Source organism: Rousettus aegyptiacus, unplaced genomic scaffold (assembly GCF_014176215.1).
Source record: "Rousettus aegyptiacus isolate mRouAeg1 unplaced genomic scaffold, mRouAeg1.p scaffold_m13_p_13, whole genome shotgun sequence".
NCBI classification, from domain to species: Eukaryota; Metazoa; Chordata; class Mammalia; order Chiroptera; family Pteropodidae; genus Rousettus; species Rousettus aegyptiacus.
Window position 1 is genome coordinate 64,064,250 of NW_023416288.1, and position 18,030 is coordinate 64,082,279.

Below are 18,030 nucleotides of genomic sequence, written 5' to 3' on the forward strand. Positions count from 1 at the left end.
GTGTGAGAATTATAGAATAAGACTTTAATGATCCAAACTTTTTAGAAGCACCGTTGTGTCTTAAAACACACATACGCTCTTCATGTGTGGGTTAACATGGGGGCAGAGTGGTCACCTAGGCGATTGTTTAATCCCTACAGCAAGTTAATGGTTTTATTTTAGATAATAGTAGCATCAATTAGGATAATGTGAGATATAGCTGCAGAACAGCAAACCCTTAACAGCTCCATCCTATGTAAAGGTAACAATGCCAGCTCAGTGAAGAAATTAGAGATTATGTAGTTTGAAAAGAATTAAAAAAGAATGGAAATGTTGACTGGAAGCCCATAATTTAAATATTTTATAAAGCAATTTAAAGGAATTTGCTTATATTTTATAAAGAGCTCAGATTTTTTCCCTTTTCTATAACATTTTTCATCTCTTACCTTTAAATTAGAGCAAATATGTTCTTCAAAACACTAATCAGATGTCTTACTTTGAGCAAAGATTGAACATTTTAAGTTAAAAATAACACATTGACGCTTGGAAGTAATGCACTTTTAATGTTCACATAGATGCATTAGGGTTATAAAAGGACAGTGTCAGATATAATTTTTCTCATGTCTTTCCAGTTAACTTTACCTAGAGAGTTAATTTTCTACTCTTGAGAGAAAGGGGTTAGATAGTCTGTGGTATATACTTCCCAAAGCAATCTAATGAGATGTTTAAATAGAAATCCATCTGTGGGTGTAGGCTAGATAATTTTTCCATGTGGGAGTGTCCTGGCTATAAGTGGCCAAAATTGACCCTCATGTTAAGTAAATGAAGTACTGTGGAAGTCTTTGCCTAGCTAGGTATGTTTATGAAGATAAATTTTCTTCTAAGAGACTCTACTAATTGTAGCAACCACTTTCACAAAGCCAAGCATTTTGTGAGTTATTTATTGCATACAATGGGCTTTATTAACTATAAAATCTAAAAAGGTAATCTGCTATTTTCAGGCTCACATAGTTAGATGAACAGATAAATGAGCCCAGTCAAGTCAGCAAGAGGTAACAGTTGATGTTACATCTTATTTGATGGTAAGTAGATAATGGAAAATTGAAAGATAGATTCAGTCCATTCTTTGCTACTGTAGCAAATTTTAATTTAACTTTGTAAAGAGCCTACTCATCTCAGATGAGAGATGATGGATATTCTCTATTATAGTAGAAGGAATGGGTACTGCCCATGGTCATTGGCACTTAAACTCACAGCCATTTTCTATATCTATCTATCTATCATCTATCTATCTATCTATCTATCTATCTATCTATCTATCTATCTATCTATCTATTATCTATCTAACTATCTGTATATCATCTGTCATCATCTTGCCGACTTGATAATGTCACACCCCTTAAAACTCTAATGGCTTCTTAAAACTCTAATACCTTCAGGATGAAGGTCCACCTTTACTTTGGGAAGCCTTTTCTCACTTCTCTTGGCAAATTAAGTTTCTTGATAGTGTAGAAAACACCTTGAAGGCAGGATGATGTCCATGATACCTGCGAGGGCATGTGTATCTTGTTTCCTATTTTATTTCCAACACTCAGTATGGACCTATTTGGGAACCCAATAAATGTTCGCTAAGTGAGTGAATGAATGAATGAAGAATGAATCACATCTATCGGTCCTTGTCATGCTCGTTCCATCACTCCAATCTCAAATATTGAAAATAATAGATGTTAGGTAGATAGGACAGAAATAGAATTTTGTGTATTTTACTTTTATGCTCTTTGAGAAAAAGGAACAGAAGGAGGGAGAGGGAGAGAAAGAAGGAGACATGTTATATTTTTAGAGTTTCTATTTTCACACGTTTCCTCTCTCTTTTTTTACCAATTCACATTTTCTCTAAACAGATTTTTAAAATTAAAAATTAAGTAAAAGACATGAGCGCATTTTCATTTTGAAAAGTTTAAGCAATGAATAAGTAGTATCAAATGAAATCACACCAAAACACATATATCTATTAATAAAATCACACACACACAAACAGGATTTTATTAATAGATACGTATCTTATGACTTGCTTTTTCATGTACTATTATATCTAGGAGGAATTTCCACATTGGTTAATATAGATCTATGTCAGTAATTCTCAACACTGGCCGCATGTTAGCCTCACTTGGATGGCTTTTAAAAAAATATGGACGCCCAAACCTTATCCAACAAAACTGGGGCGGAGCCCTGGCATTGGTATGTTTTAAATAGTCACTAGGTTATGCTGATATTTGTTCAGGATTGAGAACTATTAAATTTTTGTTTAAACAGCTGCTTGATTTTTAATTATATAAATAGACCTAATTTATTTAATAAACCCCTTATTGATTAGTTACTTCCCTTTCATTTCTTAAGATCATTTATCATCTGAAAAAAATTTGAAACAATGCTAGAGGCTCATCCAAGCTCTATTAGCTCTAGAGTAAAATTTGGTATCATACAGCCTTTGCTTGGACCAGCAAAGGGGTTGAATTAATGGCTTACCCAAAACATCTTGCTACAAGGCAGGCTCATACCACACAGGCACACATCACAGGCCATGGCTCTTCATAGCATATAGTAACATAGATTCAGTGTAGTGATCATATGCTCAGACTGCTAAAGGAGCATCGTGACTCCTGTTTGGTGGAGCAGATTTTTCACTTGGTTAATTGAAATTGAATCTTTCTTACTAGTCTTTTCCCTAGCCTTGAAAGGTCTAAAACCTTACAGTGAATACTGGAAACATCTCAAGAGCTTACTTAGTGACTAATGTCTATCTTTTGGGTGTTTTAAATAATGAAAGCAATTGCTTTGAAAGTAGTGAGGACTCTAAGAGAATGGCTTGTGACTGCATGCTGTATACGTTTTGTTTAAGAAGTTGTCTGAAAACCTTTTTAGAGCAAATCAGGGAATACATAAGTGAAGAAATAAATAGATTTGCATAAGGAAAGCCCTGTGCTCTTCTTTCTACTTATTCGTACTGAAGGCTAAAGTGGTTTTATTTGGTTTGGGGGCAGGTTTCTTCCCTGGGTCTTCTGAAGATAGCTTTTTGCAAACAAAGGTTGGACAATCCTAGGAAGACTTACATTCCAAAAATACCCCCTGGCTCTCAGCCAGTAGTTCTCAAACTTCAGCATGCATCAGAATCACCCAGAGGGCTTGCTAAAACACAGATTGTCGAGCCCACCTTCAGAGTTTCTGAGTCAGTAGGTCTGGGTTGGGGTCTGAGACTTTGCATTTCTAAAAGTTCCCAGGTAATGCTGACGCTGCTGTTTTGCAGACCACACTTTGAGAAACGCTGCTCCACATGAATCACTTGCCGGCCGACTTAGCAAGTCAAAGGACACAAAACAAAAATGAGATTGAACAATGTTCTGTCTGGGGGCAGCCTTTTCTCTTTTGACTCATGCCTGGTTGGATCTCTGTTTGTATTGGTCATAATCACAGCAGCTGCTGCATGGATCTATTTTTAATTGTGTGCCCTTTTGGAAGTTGTGTTTCTTATTAAATAATGCATAGCTCAGGAGTAATGGTCAGTGTAATGGCTACTTGAACACAATTTCTAAAGTAGGGCCACTCAGATTACCACTTTTACTCATTTTTACTACCTGTGACAGTACGGCAGACTGATTTAAGAAACTCAGACTGTAAGATATACATTAACTGGGAATTGAGAACAGTAAGAGATGAAAGAGGCTATGATTTGTCTCAGCTACCAGCAATTTGTCTTCAGAAACCATGACAGCTACCTCCTGATTTCCATTATGCAATGAAATTGCAAATAACATTCTACAGCTGTCTTAATCAATAGAGGGTCACAAGAGGCCCTTCTTTCCCCACAGTGGGGAAAAAGGGTCTATTTACCCATTTAATTGATAGAACACACTCTCTGGCAAATGAGAAACATCTCTTTTAGCTGTAATTAGGGACTTTCCCTATCTCTAAGTACTCTTAATAGCATAAAAATATACATGTAATCTTTATGTATTTTAGATACATAATGAGCACCAGAGGGGTGGGGTGGGAAGGGGAGCTGGTATATCGTTATCCAAAGCCACCTTTATCTGCTTCCAGAAGGAGGCCAGTCTCTGGTGCTTTACTCCATTAGGCCCAGCAAGCTAACAAGCATGTGTTCTCAGTGTTGGCCATTAGTCTCCTTCCAAGACTCTCCCTGGTTCCCTCTGCACTTGAGGAGGCCGGTTCCTTGGTATAATATAGCCTGAAATCTACTGGCTAGTCCCAGTAGAAGAAGTCTGTTTGTGTGTCCCCCACAGTGCCACGCTGGGCTTCCTTGGGATGGGAGGATGGTGACATATTCTTGCTCCAGCATCTCACCCTTGCTTCCTTTCACGTGGGTATAGTGTGTGAACTTTAGCTTTGATTAGTGCTTGTACTATTTTTTGCACTTTAAATCTAAGTACTTACATTGTGACAATTCTATATATTTGAGTTCTCCAAGTGAATTATTAGCTCTGAGAATGTTTTTATTTATATTGTTTATAGAATAAATGGCATATCATACTTATGCATATTTGTTATATAGATATTTGTGGCTTATAGATATTTATCATCAGGTACTGCTTATTCAAATTATAGATTATTATAATGTACTTATCCAGTGGTGCTGATACTCTTTTGAGCAAAATAGATTCATATGAATTATACAAATAGGTCAGGCTCTGTAGTCAGATTGTATTCAAATTCTGATGTAATGCTTATTAGCTATATTACCTTAATCAAGCTAGTTTATCTTTCTAAATCTTAGCTTTCTTATCTGTAAAGAGTAGACAATAACAGTACCTACTTCATAAGGTTTAAAATAATATAAATAGGATAAAGTTTACAGAGTCCTAAACAAGATCCTTGGCACATAGTACCATAAATGTCTCCTATGATGAGAATATGGAGGAAGGTATTGATATCCAACATCAGTAGGATGCTCGTTTGGAGTTATACCTCTCCTGCAGTTTCTCAACCATTCATACTAACTTGCCTTATTTAGCGAACAATGGGAAGTTACCAATAAGAGTATAGTCATCGACCTGGAAATAACACAACTGATAGGTCCAAATGGGCTCTGGCACAGAGCAAAGTTTTCTTGTTTGCCTGAATCTCAAATATGAGACTGGGATCTCACCAACCCCATGCTCTGGCCAACTGAACTAAGGAAGTTGTGAACTGCTCTTCTTTCAAGTCTATGTGTTAGATGGTAAGAGTCAGTTTTATATAATGAGCAAAAACCACTGGAAAGATTGGATGACCCAAAGATAAGCTGTACTAAATTTAAATGTTGTTCCAGTATCCAAATAAAAGTGCCATTTGGATTCAGTTTTGGCAAACAAAATAATAAATTCTGGCTCCTTTGAAATATTTTCCTGAACCTCTGGTTTGGTGGTATAAGAGATTGTTGTTGTTGAGGATAAGCAGCTAACTAATCCCAAGCCTGGATAGCGGCCTTCAAGTCTGTCTTTTGGGTTAGAATTCCATTTCTCTGCTATATTTGGTTCAATGATCTAACATAGGCAGAAACACAGGCCCACTCGGGACAAAGAATACTAGCCTCATATTGTGGGAATAATTTTTCTTTCTCCCAGGGTCAGACTATGTAACACTAATATCTATCACTCTCTGATACAGATATCGGAAATGTAAGCACTAAAAGAATTCAGAGGTACTTTCTCTAGAAGTCACATTCATTTTTGGACAACCAAAAAAAATGTGGAACTAAATATTTTTAATTTTGACTCACACTATGACCTATCTTGCTCCGCCTGTTTATAATGAGAGTAAATCAGTCAAACACATATCAGTTAAGCCCTGATAAATGTTTACTTTACTCAGAAATGGATATTGTACTCAAATGTAAAAAGACTTCAGAGGGAAAGAGAAATATTTTCACAATGTGGAATTCTGTGATCCAGTAGGGAAATACAGAATCCTATCAGAGTGTCGTGAGATAATGCTGAACAGTTTTTGGTATAGTTCTTTAAACTCAACAAGTGCTAAATCTCTCTCTCTTTTTTTTCCATCAAGGGAAGCAGAATAAGGTGAAGAAATGCTAGCATATTATCCACTTATTCTCCATTTTTTTTTTTTTTAGATGAAGCAACCCTTGATTGACCTCACAGATTGCAAGATTGTCAGTTTACATTCCTTATTTTTAATTTTTTACACCTACAGCACCTGGTCTTCCTATGTGGTCTCCCATCCAAGTACTAACCAGGCCTGACCCTGCTTAGCTTCTGAGATCAGATGTGATCTGGCTTGTTCAGGGTGGCATGGCCATAGACCTTATTCTCCTTCTTAACAGGTGAAATAGGTAATAATCCATCAATTCCTCAGCAGGCATTTATTCAGCATCCCACAGGCATATGCATTGTGTTTGACACTTTAGGGGATAACTATGAAAGAAATAGAGGATTCTAAGCTTGCACATTACTTAGCATCTAGTTGAAAGCACTAACTTGAGGCCTCAGTTAAAAGTCAAGCAGTGGGTACAGAACATCCAGAGAGCAGAATGCTGTGCCCTCTTGGGTAGGGATAGGTAAAGGAGGAGAATTGCTGTGGGATTAGAAGAAAGAGCTAGAGGACCCAAGAGAAGCCCTACCCCCAACCCAATTCTTTGCATTTTGAAAATACATGTAGGTGAAAATAAAATAAAATAAATTTATTTGCCACATGCATATCTTGACTGTTTATACTATTCTCATTAAGCATGGATACACAATTAATTGCTGAGAGAAAGAAATTAAACACATTATCGGTGAATCGTTTTTATTCTCCTAATTCCAATAAGGAAAGCTACTATCATTGAATGGCTCACAGTTTCCTTTTTCTGTCTTCTTGACCCTTGGGAAAACTGAGAGTAGTCATCTGTGCACTTACTCTTTTTCACAAAGTGGTCATAGATCTTGGTAAGATAAAATCTGGAGAATTTACTATATTCTAAGTGTAAAGTGTATTGAGTGATTTGGAAAAAGGTTCTGTATTGAAAATGGCATAAGCAGTTGTTTTTCTTCTTAATGCTGTGGCGCGTTAACTTGTAATTTCTACTCTCATAACTCCACCGATTTAAATGGGAACTCGATATGAGTTTTGTTGTCTTTGAAATCACTGGGGAAGAAATTTTAAACCCTTGGATTTGTTTTTCCCCCTCTGCCTGAGGAAAGAAGATATGAGAAATCCCATTATTTAGTTTGGATTACTTTATTTCATTTGTTTTCATGCAGCTAAAGTACCTAGTGAATTTTGCGTGTGTATAAATTAATATTTACAGGACACCTTGCTGAAAATAAAATAGATTAAGTGAAGAATATTTTCCCCACAATTTCCTTCTCTAATGAAAATAAAATACCCCAGCACCACTTCTTAACTGAATGCCCCACCTGTCACCTCCATGCTGATCCAAGCTAGCACTGTCTTGGAAGTAGTGTAAGGGCAAGGGTCTGTATTTGAAGCAAGATGGGTTTAAGTATGTATTGGGAGAATTGGGATTTCATGTGTCAGACTTATATTTACCCTTGAGTATTTCTCTGAATTATGAGGAACTAAAATGAAAACCTGTATTTTTGGATTATAATCCCAGTTAAATTTTAGCCTCTATTGATTAGTATTAGGCATAGCATGTGACGAAAAATTTTGGATATTAAATCAGTGATAGAAAATATTGTAGTGGTCCAAGGTTGGTGAATAAATATTATTTTAACATCTTATTTTAAAAAAATTTATGACGTTTAAACTAATAGCATTAATATTTCATTCTAGTAAAGTGGGACAAGTTTAGGATTTGAAGTAAAATAAATGTAAAACCTACAAATAATGCTGATCATATTTACATGATGAGAATTACCCTTAAATAATCTATGCCCACTTAGAAAATGATTCTTATGAGGAGAAATATTCAGTTTTGCATTGTACTTTGTTTTATATAACTCAATTAAATTCAGTAGCAGAGTTCCACTGTTTTTAGATACCATACACATTAATGGACACTTTAAAAACATTTTAGGAATCTTGGCATAAACAGTTGCTTTTTAAAAAAAATTGTTTTTTCTAGTTCCCCCAATACTTAGTATTATGGAAACTTAGAGATGGAAAGGATTTTTGAGATCTACGGTGATAGCCTTTCATCCAAAGCAGAATCTACTCTATTAAGACCCTTGATACACAGTGATTCAATGCCTTTTTTATTCCTCTTAACCGTGTCAAACATATATCTTCACCCAACCCCCATCTAGAGTACAATGCTCTTGAAGGCAAGAGACATGTCTTACTCGTCTTTATGTCTCTAGAGTACCTGGCATGGTCCTTGTCACATAGTAGGTACCAAATGAATGCATCCAGAATTGATCCATTTAAACACTGTCAATGATGGGATGCTAATAATCTCACAAAGTTGCCCACTCCATATTATAATGGCGCTATCTTTTTCTCTGTTCTGGCCCAAAATCGTCCTCCTCCTTAAACAGTTTTAAAACGGCTTAAATTCCAGAAAGGATGGGGAAGCCCACACAGCCAGCTGGACCAGAGGAAGCAATCCCGGTGCTCAAGAGGGGAGCAGATGTCGTGGCCAGTCACTTCTACCCATTGGCCCTGCTCTTGTCTTCTAATGAATCTCTCTCTCTCTCTCTCTCTCTTTTTTTTTTTTTTTTATGAGACTGTCCTTCAAATGTTTGAAGATCCCTGTTGTTCCCTAGTTTTTAGTTTTCCAGGCTAAAAGTTCTATTGGATTACCTGCTCCTACTAGTAACAGTGCAAGAGCTAATGTTTATTGAGAACTTCCTATATGCCAGGAGCTGGGCTAAACACTTAACTTGCCTGATCTTATTTGATTCTCACCACAATTCCATCAGATAGGCATGGTTTTCAGATGAAGAAATGAAGCTTATCTAAGGTTTTTTAGATACTTACTTAGGCAATGGCCATATTCATACCTTGATCTGACAGCTACAAAAGTCCCTGCTTTCAACCACTGTTTCTATAGCCTTACATGCAGTATGATTTCAAATCCTTTCTGTTATAGTTTCCTTCACCCGAATAGACTCCTACTGTTAGCTTAACTCTGTTCTTAGTAAATCCATTTTCCCTTGCCATTCTTAAAGATTTCCTTTGAGCAGGAAAGTTAACAGAGAACTTCGGCTCTATAAGGCTCATATCGTCAGCATGGAAGTGGCTGCAAGTACAGATGGACTGGCCAGCACATCCTTGATACAAGAGTCAGGTCTGGCTGTCCACGACCCCATGTGCCTTCCCTGCCCCTCCAGTGGCCACATGGTTCCCTGGGAAATGTTGGGAAACGTGTACTCCTTTAGAAGCACTGATGGGAGCTTTCTATTATTCCAGATGTTTTTTGAGGAGGATATTTGGTGGGAAGAATTTGTATTATTACAGATGGCCAGAGCAGTTTATGTATCAGAAAGTTTTCCGTGGAGGGACTAATGTATCCAAAATTATTCTTTGAAGTTGATGGCAGGATGCGGTGAAACTACTTAGACTTCATGAAACACTGAGAACATCAAAATAAATATGTGGTTTACATCTACTCCTGTCCCAAAATAAATATGACCCATGACAGAATTTTGTCGACACATAGGATTCAAGTGCTAGATCAAATGGAGTTATGATAAAATGAGCATATTTGTATTAAAGATTTTTCTTTCTTTTTTTAATTTTTAAATTGAGGTATCGTCGACATGCCATATTATATTAGCTTCAGGTGTACAATCTAGTGATTCGCCATTTATATACCTTTTGAAATGATCATCATAAGTCTAGTAACTATCTTTCCCCATACAAAGTTATTACACTGTTATCAACGTTATTGTTTATGGTACACATTATATTCCTGTGACTTATTTTATAACTGAAAGTTTGTAGCTCTTAATCTGTTTCACCTATTTTGCCCCCGCCCCGGCAACCATCGTTTGTTCTCTATGTCTGTTTTGAGTGTTCATTTGTTTTATTTATTTATTTATTTAGATTGCACATGTAAGTGAAATCATATGGTATTTGTCTTTCTCTGTCTAACTTATTTCATTTAGCATAATACCGTCTAGGTCCATCTAAGTTGTTGCAAATGGTGAGATTTCATCCTTTTTTATGGCTGAGTAATATTCTATTATATATACCACACACACACACACAGTATATATAACCCACATATTCTTTATCCTTTCATCAGTGGACACTTAGGTTGCTTTCATATCTCGGCTATTATAAATAGTGTTGTAATGAACATAGGGGTGCATATATCTTTTTGAATTAATGTTTTCTATTTCTTTGAATAAATACTCAGAAGTGGAATTCCTGGATTGCGTGTTAGTTCTATTTTTAATTTTTTGAGCTATCTTCATATGTTTTGCATAGCGACTGAACTAGTTTTCAATCCCACCAGTAGTGCTCTAAGGTTTTCTTTTCTCCATATCCTTGCCAACACTTGTTATTTGATGTCTTTTTGGTTATAGCCAATCTGACAGGTGTGAGGAAATATCTCATTATAGTTTTGATTTGCATTTCCCTGATAATTAGTGATGATGAGCATCTTTTCATGTGTCTCTTGGCCATCTCTATTCTTCGAAGAAATGTTTGTTCAGGTCCTCTGGCCATTTTTTAATTGGATTGTTCCTTTTTTTTTTTTTGATATTGAGTCATATGAGTTCTTTATGGATTTTGGATATTAACTTCTTGTTGGATATATCATTTTGTAAATACCTTTTCCCATTTAGTAGGTTGCCTTTTCATATTGTTGATGGTTTCATTTCCTTTGCTGTGCAAAAGCTTTTCAGTTGGTGATAGTCCCATTTGTTTATTTTTTCTTTTGTTGTCTTTGCCTGAGGAGATAGATTCAAAAAATGTTGCTAAGGCTGAGTTCAAAGGATTGACTGCCTATGTTTTCTTCTAGGAATTTTATGATTTTGGGTCATATGTTTAAGTCTTTAATCCATTTTGAGTTTATTTTTGTATATGGTGAAAGAAAGTGGTCATTTTATTTTCTTGCATGTAGATGTTCATCTGTCTCAACACCATTTATTGAAAACACTGTCTTTCTCCATTGTATATTCTTGCCTCCTTTGTTGCCAATTAATTGCCAATTAATATATGTGTGGGTTTATTTCTGGGCTTTCTATTCTGTTCCTTTGATCTATGTATCTTTTTGTGCCAGTACCATAGCTTTGATTACTATAGCTTTGTAGTGTGAAACCAGGAGACATGATACATTCCTACTTGTTTTTCTTTCTCAAGATAGCTTTGGTTATCCAGGGTCTTCTGTGGCACTATATAAATTTTAGAATTATTTGTTCTAGTTCTGTGAAAAATTCCATTAGGATTTTGATAGGGATTGCATTGAATCTATAGATTGCTTCGGTAGTATGGACATTTTAACAATATTCTTCCAATCTGTGAGAATGGTATATCTTTCCATTTATTTGTGTATTCTTCAGTTTTTTTCATCAATGTCTCTTATAGTTTTCAGAGTAAAGGTCTTTTGCTTCCTTCGTTAAATTTATACCTAGGTGTTTTATTCTTTTTTGCAGCAATTGTAAGTGGAAATATTTTCTTAATTTCTCTTTCTGATAGTTTGTTATTGGTGTATGGAAATGCAACAAATTCCTTTATATAACTCTTAAATCCTATGACTTGAATAAATTCATTTATTTCTAATAGTTTATTTGGCGAAGTCTTTAAGAGTTTCCTGTGTACAGTATCATGTCATCTGCAAATAGTGAGAATTTTACTTTTTTCTTTTCCACTTTGAATGCGTTTTATTTCTTCTTCTTGCCTGATTGTTGTGACTAGGACTTCCAATACTAGCTATGTTGAATAAAAGTGGTGAGGGTGGGAATCCTTGTTTTGTTCCCAATCTTAGAGGAAAAGCTCTTAGCTTTTTACATTTGAGAATGAAGTTAGCTGTAGATTTGTTATATATAGCCTTTATTATGTTGAAATATGTTTCCTCTAACCTACTTTGTTGAGAGTTTTTTTTATAATTAGATGTTAAATTTTGTCAAATGCTTTTTCTGCATCTCTCGAGATAATCATATAATTTTTATTCTTGGATTTGTTAATGTGGTATATCACGTTGATTGATTTGCAGATATTAACCCATCCTTTCACTCCTGGAATAAATGCCACTGATCGTAGTGTCATTCTTGTAATGTATTGTTTAATTTGGTTTGCTAATTTTTTTTGAGGAGTTTTGCATCTGCATTCATCAGGGATATTGGCCAGTAGTTCTGTTTATTTGTTTGTTTGTTTATATTTATATTTTTTATTTTTGTAGTGTGTTTGGTTTTGTATCAGGGTAATATTGGTCTTGTAGAGTGAGCTTTGAAGTTTTCTTTCCTCTTCAGTTTTTTGGAATAGTTTGAGAAGGATAGGTATTAACTCTTTAAATGTTTGGTAGAATTTACCTGTGAAGCCATCTGGTACTGTAGTTCGTTGGGAGTTTTTTGATTACCGATTCAATTTCATTACTAGTTATTAATCTGTTCTGATTTTCTATTTCTTCCTGATTCAATGTTAGAAGATTGTATGTTTCTAGGAATTTATCCATTTCTCCTAGGTTGTCCAATTGGCATATAGTTGTAGTAATTGCTTATGATCCTTTGTATTTCTGTGGTGTTGGTTATAACTTTTCTCTCATTTCTTATTTTAGTTGCTTGAGTTCTTCCTCCTTTTTTTGATAAGTCTGGCTGAAGGTTTGTCAATTTTGCTTATCTTTCCAAAGAACTAACTCTTAATTTTATTAATCTTTTCCATTGTTTTCTTTAATTATTTCATTTATTTCTGCTCTGATCTTTACTGTTTCCACTTAGGTTAATTTGGGGCTTTGTTTGTTCTTATTTTTCTGGTTCCTTTAGGTGTAAGGTTAGATTGTTTACTTGAGATTTTTCTTGTTTCTTGAGGTAGGCCTGCCTGTATCACTATAAAGTTCCCTCTTACACCTGCTTTTGCTGTGTCCCATAGATTCTGGAACATTGTGTTTTCATTTTCATTTGTCTCAAGGTATTTTTTATTTCCTGTTTGATTTCTCTGTTGACTCATTAGTTGTTTAGTAGTATGTTGTTTAGCCTACGTGTGTTTGTGTTTTTTCCAGTTTTCTTCTTGTACTTAATTTCTAGTTTTATACCGTTTTGGTCGGAAAAGGTGCCTGATATGATATCAATCTTAAATTTGTTGAGGCTTGTTTTTGTGGCCTCACATGTGATATGTCCTGGAAAATGTTCTATATGCACCTGGAAAAAAGTGTATCTACTGTTTTTGGATGGAAGGTTTCGTGTATAGTCATGTGCCATATAATGAAGTATGGGTCAACGATGGACCACATATAAAATGGTGGTCCCATAAGATTAAAATGGGGCTGAAAAATTTCTATCACCTGGTGATGACGCAGTCATTGTAATGTTGTAGTGCAACATATCACTTTTGTGCTTGTGATGATGCTGGTGTAAACTACTGCACTTTCAGTCATGTAAAAGCATAGCACGAATGATTATGCATAGTACATAATACTTGACAATGATAATAAATAACTATGTTACTGGTTTATGTATTTACTATACTTTTTCTCATTATTTCAGGGTATATTCTTTCTACTTACAAAAAAGTTTGCTATAAAACAGTACACCGTGTTATGCTGGCAACAGCCTCACACATCTCATGTTTACTGCATTTCTTGATTGTATCCTTTTTTTCTTATGCTTGATTTGACCTTGTTTTGTTTATCATGGCTCCTGAGCATACAAAATCCACTGCTAATGTTGCCAGTAAGAGGCTATGTTGAGTGATAGATCTAGAAATGAAATTAAAAATGATTAAGGACTACAAATGTGGAAAATTAGTGATGTTATTGCTTGCCAGTCAGGCAAGTCCCATTCCACCGAAGCTATGATCTTGAAGAAGAAGAGCCAAGCAATGGAAGCTGTTAAAGGGTCTGCTACACTGCAGGCAATGAGACTAACACAATTTGAGGAGGGCCTATATCGGACATGAAGGAACTTTTAATGACCCGGACTGAAGACCAGATACAGAATTGTATTCCACTCAGCACCATGTCAATCAGGGCCATTCTTTTGTTTGTTTTTTGCCCATTCTTCCTTTGTTATCCTGTTGTTTTCCACCCCAAGGCTTCTTTAACCTAAGCTAGCATGTATTTTGTTATATCCTTACTTTGAAAACACTTCTGATCTTTTTAGCATTCCTCTAGGTTTTCCTATTAGGTAAAAATAGTTTTTTATACCTTTTGTTTCCATGGTAATGGATTCGAGGACTGCTTTAGAAACCACTAGCTTTGTGTGCCAGTGGAAAACTGGGGCATTATGGACCAACACAATAAACATCCTACCTGTAAGAGGAGAGCAAACTTGATGGAGACACTTCAGAACCATAATCATGAGTTGATGCGAGCTGTTTTTTTGTTTTTGTTTTTGTTTTTTTTCCACTGAGATCAGCAGAAATTTGGAAGTAAGCAATGCAGACAAATGGCTTAGGAGCAGTAGCATGAAATTTAGTGTTCACTAATCAACTCAAGGCAGAAAGAGCTGAATTAACTTGAGGCATTAATTTTACATTCAACAGTATATAAGAACCCTTGGAACCCTGTTTAGGAATTTTCAGCAACTTTCCTAAATTTTTACAAGTGCCAAGTCTTCTCTTGAGAAGGCAGAAGACGATGTAGGCAGAGAAGAGCTTTCCTTGAGCTGTTTGCCTTTTGATGAAAGGAAGATTATTTCCAAAAACTCAAGGGAACTTACTTGGTATTGTCTGCAAATATACTTTTTTTTAGGAATCTGGGGTACATAATAGGAAAATCTGTTAGATTTGACTCAAGAGAGGGCAGACATAAAAAGTAGAGATTTTCAGGGAAATAGAATTACTTTTACCAAAAGCTTTAGGTTTCTGAGTATGTAGAATGAGAAAGAGTAATCATATTTTTTGGGTCAACCCTGACTCTGCTCCCGTTCTTTGTTATCTCATAAGGGAGATAGAGTGAGGGAAGAGAAAAGGCAGAAGGAAGGAAAGAAGATGGGAGAGGGAGGAGGAAGATCAGAGGTGCATGCCTAGTTGATTTTGCTTATTTGGAAGGAGAGAATGAATCAAATTCCTTTTTTTTCCTAATGTGAATTTTAATGTTTAAAATTACCAGTGCCATTTTGAGGATATTAAGATGCTTTTATGTTGAACTGATTAAAATTACATTTGGAATAATGAATAACATGTAATGTATAAATACCCTCCCTACACACATTTTTGCTTTTTTTTAAAGCTAAAAATTTAGACAACTGTAATGGAAAGTTTTCAGAAGCATTCTTCTAAGAGACAGGTTGGGGGGGGGGCAGAAATACAGGGCCAGCAGGTTCTATGAAATAGTTCACTGTAAGATTGAGGACTCCCCACATTCTTGGAAGGACTCAGGACTTCTGCCTCTAAAAGAATTAAAGGGGTGGGGTAGAACTACTCTATTCATTTTCTCAGTATTCATTTTCTTCTTAATCTAAGACTGAAGATGCCTGTTAAAATAGGTCTTTATATCTGGTAGGATAGTTTGCCAAAGCTGACTGATTTTGAACCCATCTTATTTCTTTAAGTATCTGAGACATAGCTCCAAATGATCACACTTGCCGCTTCTCCTTTGTGTGATGAATCAATCCTCTACCATTCATCATATCTTGATCAAAGCCATCTTAGTTCTATTTTCCTGGCAGAATAGATTGCACAAAGAATAGAGCTTTTATCTTTTATAATTGGAACATAAATGTACTATCCTCCCCCTGGAGGGAGGCTCCTCTGTGCTGAAGGTTAGCTGAGACCCAAGCCTTGGCAAAGAGCCCCTTTGGATGTGTTGGCAGGTCAGCCTGCTAGTTTTGAGTAGAGACTTCCATGACTGCCAGTACAAAGGCTCACCAACCCACTGCAGTTCTGTGGAATTGCTGGAGGGTTCCTCCCTGTCCCCACCCCAAATACATATCTGAACACTAGATAGACTGTGCTCCTTGTGAAAAGTGTCCAGTTAGCTCTGGGGTGACCTTGGCATAAGTGGTGAAGATGCCTTCACCGCTGACCCCTAACCCCATTCTTTTTAGTTTCTCCTTTGCTTTTTTCCTGCTTTCTGTGGGTTGCTTGAATGTTTTATAGAATTCCATTTTGATTTATCTATTGTGTTTTAGAGTATATCTCTTTAGCTTTTTTAGTGTTTGCTGTAGGTATTACATTTATCTATACATAATTTATCACAGTTTACTGATGTTGACATTTTATCGGTGTAGAACTTAGCTCCTTTTACTGTCCCCTTTTTATGGTTGTTTTAAATATTTCCTCTGCATATCTTGAGAACCACAGATTTTTGCTTTAATCACAAACCATATTTAGAAAACTAAAGAGAAGTAGAGTCTATTGTATTTACTTTTATTTTTTCTCTGTTCTTCTTTCTTGATGTTCCAAGATTCCTCCTTTTACCTTTTTTCTTTCTGTTTGTAGAGTTTCCTTTAGCCATTCTTTTAGGGTAGGTCTGTTAGCAATAGGTTCTCTTAGTTTTCCTTCATCTGAGAATGTTATTCCTGAAAAATATTTTCTCTGGACATAAAATCCTAGGTTGACAGTTCTGTTCTTTCAGCACTTGAAAAATATTGCACCACTTCCTTTTGGCCTCCTTGATTTCTTATGAGAAATACTCTATAATTCAATTTGTTTTTCCCCTATGGTTAATGCATCATCTCTCTCTGGCCACTTCAAGATTTTGTCTTTGTCTTTAGTTTTCACAAGTGTGACTATGATGTGTCTTGATGTGGATTTGAGTTCACTAAGGTTGTCTTTTGCCAAGTTTAGGAAGTTTTCAGCCATTATTTCTTTAAATACTCTTTCAGCTCCACCCTCTACTCCCTCTCCATCTGGGAGTAAGATGACCTAAATTTTAAAAATATTTCGTTATAATTTTGTAGGTCTGAAGTTCTGTTCATCTTTTTTTTCTGTCCATTTTCTATTGTTTTGATTGGGCATTTTCTATTTTTCTATTCTCAAATTAATTCTTTCCTCTATCTTCTCTATTCTGCTATTGAACCTGTCCACTGAGTTTTTGCTTTTTAAAAATATTCGATTATGGTATATTTTAGTGGTACTTGGTTCTTTTTTACATCTTCTATTCCTTTGCTGAGAATTCCTACTTGTCAAACCTTTTAGTGTCTTATTTGTTTCAAGAATGTTCTTCATCACTGAAGCAGATATCACTCTGGCTGTGAGAAGGATGGGTGACTTGATACTGCTCCTATGGACCTCCACTGAGGACTGGTGCTGCTAAGCGGTGATGGTGAGGTCCTGACTCTCCACTAGGCTCCTCCATTACTACCTCAGCAGAGAATTGTAGCTGACAGAGATGAAAGTTCTGACTCCCCACCCATCCTGGTGGGTGTATCGGGAAGCCTTATTACTGAGCCTTTGCTGTTAGGATGGGAGTGGGACTGCAGGTTTTTTTTTTTTTTTTTTTTTTTTTTTTACTGTGTTTGGAGTAGAATGGTCATTATCTGAAAGTTTTCTTTTCTATCTAAAAGGGGCTAGGCTGCCCCTTTTTTGTTTCATTTTGGCTAGAAAGAGAAGGTTTTATTTTTTTGTCTGCCTATTGGCATTTCCATGTTGTTAACTTCTTCAGTTTCTAGTCTGGAATATATGATGAGAAAAGAAAATCTAGGAACTGGCCACTGTGTCATTCCTTGGGTTCTGAGGTCTTTTACCTTCTCGACTTCTCTCTATCTTTTAGTCTTCTTGTGTTCGTTTTAGATATATAATGTAAGTGGTTTTTAGCTATCCATATGGGTGGAATAGGGAACAATATATTTATCCCATCTTCCTTCAAAGGCCCTTTTAATTCTTATCTTTGTCTACACTAGACAAGTTTTAGATTGCTTCCCTTTCTCAAGGTCAGAGTACATGGTGTGGTTTCAAGAACATTCATGTCCTTGAGTCTGTTTGTTTGTCCTGTTCATTTGATGCTTTTAGGTTTATATCCCATATATAAGTCATAGCATGTGGTTTTAA

At 35.8% G+C, this 18,030-nt stretch overlaps 1 protein-coding gene and 1 pseudogene across 5 annotated transcripts in view; one reads left to right on the forward strand and one right to left on the reverse strand.

The window, feature by feature from the left end:
- Positions 1-18,030, forward strand: part of GRM8 (glutamate metabotropic receptor 8) — a 674,240-nt gene that overhangs the window by 14,714 nt on the left and 641,496 nt on the right. The window lies entirely within an intron of this gene.
- On the reverse strand, positions 6,175-6,293 carry LOC118610826 (annotated as a pseudogene).